The sequence below is a fragment of the Octodon degus genome, unplaced genomic scaffold, assembly GCF_000260255.1.
Source record: "Octodon degus isolate 3935 unplaced genomic scaffold, OctDeg1.0 scaffold00034, whole genome shotgun sequence".
Taxonomy (NCBI): Eukaryota; Metazoa; Chordata; class Mammalia; order Rodentia; family Octodontidae; genus Octodon; species Octodon degus.
Window position 1 is genome coordinate 5776823 of NW_004524610.1, and position 3534 is coordinate 5780356.

Consider the following 3534-nt stretch of genomic DNA (forward strand, 5'->3'; position numbering starts at 1 on the left):
TGATGGGCATCTTGGTTGTTTCCAACATTTGGCTATCACAAATTGTGCTGCTATAAACATAGGTGCACATATATCACTATGATATGATGTTTTCAGCTCCTCTGGGAAAATTCCCAGCAGGGGGATGGCTGGATTGAATGGGATTTCCAATCCTAGTTTTTTAAGGAGTCTTCACACTGCTTTCCATAATTTTTGCACCAGTCTACATTCCCACCAGCAGTGGAGAAGGGTTCCTTTTTCCCTGCAGCTTCTTCAACATTTGTTGTTGGTTGATTTCTTTATGATAGCCATCCTTTCTGGGGTGAGATGGTATTTCAGTGTTGTTTTAATTTACATTTCATGAATGGCTAGTGATGTGGAGCATTTTTCATATATTTATTTGCTTCTGTAATTTTGTCCTCTTAGAAGTGTGTGTTCATCTCTGATGCCCATTTCTGGATTGGGTCTTTTAATTTTGGGGCGCTAATGTTTTTTAGTTCTTTATAAATTGTAGAGAGCAGACCTTTGTCTGAGTGCTTATTAGTTGAGATATTTTCCAAATTTGTGGTTTGTCTTTTCACTTTGTTGTTAATTTCTTTTATCGTGCAAAAACTTCTCAATGAGAGGAGGTCCCAGTTGTTAATTCTTTCAAGTATTACCCATGTGATTTGATTTTTGTTCATGAACTCTTTCCCTACCCCTATGTCTTCAAGAGTTCCTTGTACTTTAAAATAAGGCACGCTTCATGAATTTGATTGTCATCTTTGCGCAGGGACCATGCTAATCTTCTCTGCAGAGTTTAGTTTCAGTATCTGTGCTGCCGAAGTGAGCACATAAGGCCATTTTCAATATCACAGCTAAATTTTACCATCTGAGTGGAGAAGGATTTCTAACCAATTGTGTAGCATACTCCCGAGGAGTAACAGAAAGGGAATTTGCCAGCATAGCTTACGAGAGCAGAGAGGAAGCTGAGGTCTGGGAGGATTATCAATGATTGCACAAATCTTCTTGCTTTTAAGAAGTATTGTAGCTCTGAAGTGGACTTGCTATCTGGCAGCAGCAAACGTGGGTGCTTTATCCTTGATCTTTATACCAGGGATCAAGGGATCTTCATCCTTGAAAATGTACAGAAAAATAAAGACAGCATTTTCTTTTCACAGCTCTGCTTAGAACTCTGCCTTGGCTTTGTAATCTTGTCAGGAGACATGATGCTGACTTGAAATTCATCACGATATGATGTGTTTTATACTTCCTAAAAAGAAGGCATTTTTATTTACCAAAACATTAAATGTATACTTCAAGTAATGGCTAAAGTTAAAGATGTCAAGATTTACTTTTCAAAGAACATCTTCACATACACAAAATGTGGTTGTATGACTGCCAAGGAAAAAAGAGAAAAAATAGCAGAGATTGGAAAATCAACACAAAGTGTCCTGTTAAATATGTGCAGAAGGGTTACATTGCATGGTATCGATGGATTAGAGAAAGTCAAGATTTCCTAGATTAGATAATTGACAAACAATTAGATGTGGGCAGAAAACAAGACAACAAAGAGAAACCCTGTGGGCCATAATAACAGAGGTCAGACAAGGGGAGTCTGAACTTCATTATAGAGGGGAATTTAAAGGAAGTTCAGTGCACCTTTTAGAATCTCTTCATACAGACTTAGATGAATAATTTCACAGGTAATGGAAAAGGTTAGATTTATTTAAGAAGACTTGTAATGAGAATGTTATTTTATTCTTATAAAATGTGATAATTAGCATTAAAAATGTCTTCATCTACATAAAGTAGATGGTTAACCTTTTAAAATTTTTTAAAATAGAGGTAAACAAAAGTTTAAAAGTTAAAAGTATCTAATCTTGAACTTCTTATCCTTTCAGAGATATTTAAACATATTTACTCAATTTAAATATAACACTTTTGAAACATGTAATGATGTTAAATGGTTCTAATTTCACTCTATTGTCAAGTTAAAGATTTCAGAATCTTCTGCTAGAGAAATGATTACTTTCTTCTGATATATAATGAATGTTGGGGCCAGAGAGATAGCTCAGCGGCACAAGTGCCTGCGTGGCAAGCGCAAGGTCCTGTGGCCAATCCCTGGTGCCACAAAAGAAAAAAAAAAAAGCAAGTTGTCACAAGCAGTTAGATAAAGAAAATATACAGATTGTTGGGTTCTATTGAGATATATGAAGCTAAAGTGGAAGCTGCCCCCACTCTAACAGTGAGAAAAGGGTGGGAAAATCTTCAGGAATAACTTCTCTTGAAAACATCCAGTGGATGTGTTTAACTTGCAAAAACATCCTGCAAGCAAGGGCAGGGTAGATACTATCCATTAAGACCACACATTGGCTCTTGCTCAAGCGGACAGCAGGATGATTATGCCCTCTAGTGCTTCAAGAATGCGGTTGGTGTTTTGACTGAAATTACATTAATCTCTGTTATCAGTTTTCACAATATAGCAATTCTGATAACATTTGTCCTACTTATCCAGGACTAGGGGATATCTTTCCATTTAGTGACTCTGTTTTCAATCTCTTTTTTAGAATAAGATAGTTTTTGTTTTGTTTTGTTTTTTTTTTTTGAAGGCATTCTTTTTTTCTTTTTGTTGGTACCAGGGATTGAAGTCAGGAGCTTGCGCTTGCCAGGCAAGCACTTATCCCATGAGCTATCTTCCCAGCCCTGACAGTTTTTATTACAGAAATCTTTTATGCTTTTTCTTAGGCAAATCTTAAATATTTAGTTTTCTGGAGATATTGCGACCAGGATTGTTTTCCCAATTTGTTTCTCATTGGGTTCAATATTGGTATATAGAAACATTATTGATTTTTGTGCTTATTTATTATTATTATTATTATTATTATTATTATTATTATTATTATTTTAGGGAAGGGTCTACAGGGTGTTCAGGGTCTTACTACTAGATTAGACTTGTGGTGATCCGTCTGTTTACAGCCTCCCAAGAGCTGGGACTACAGGCGTGCTCCACCACGCTCAGTTTCAATTGCTGTCTCAGCTCACCCAGGGGGCGGGCCAGCACTGCAGGCCCAGGGATCGAACCCCCAGCCCCTGAGCCTGCTTGCAGGAACTTTAATCTGCTAAGCCTTTTGGCTGGCCCTTTGTGTTTATTTTGTATCCTGCTACTTTGCTGCTTTTTTCAGTTAGTTCCAGTTGTTGCAGTTTTTTGAGTGTTTTATGTAAGGGATTATGTCATTTATGAATAAGAACAGCTTGAATTCTTCCTTTTAATTTATATGCATCCTTTTCCTTTCCTTTCTCTCCTAATTTCTCAGGCTATAATTTCAAGTGCCATATTGTATAGCTATGGTGTAAGTGAAGACCTATGTCTTGTTTGTGATTTTAGAGGAAAAAAATTCAGTTTTCCCCCTATTTAATAAGATGTGTTCCATAGGTCTGTTGTAAGTGACTTTTATAATAGTGAAATAAGGTCCAGACGCACATTTTGTTGATGATTTTACTATGCACGCACATTGGATTTTGTCAGTCTCTGGATCTATTGAGGTGATCACGTGATCGTGTGATTTTTTTTTT

The 3534-nt window shown here is 36.7% G+C and overlaps 1 non-coding gene across 1 annotated transcript; it reads right to left on the bottom strand.

The window, feature by feature from the left end:
- Nucleotides 1–706: 706 nt before the first annotated feature.
- On the bottom strand, nt 707–812 carry LOC111816560. The gene has a single exon (XR_002820924.1). It is a non-coding gene; the product is annotated as a U6 spliceosomal RNA (small nuclear RNA).
- Between the last annotated feature and the right edge of the window lie 2722 nt (nt 813–3534).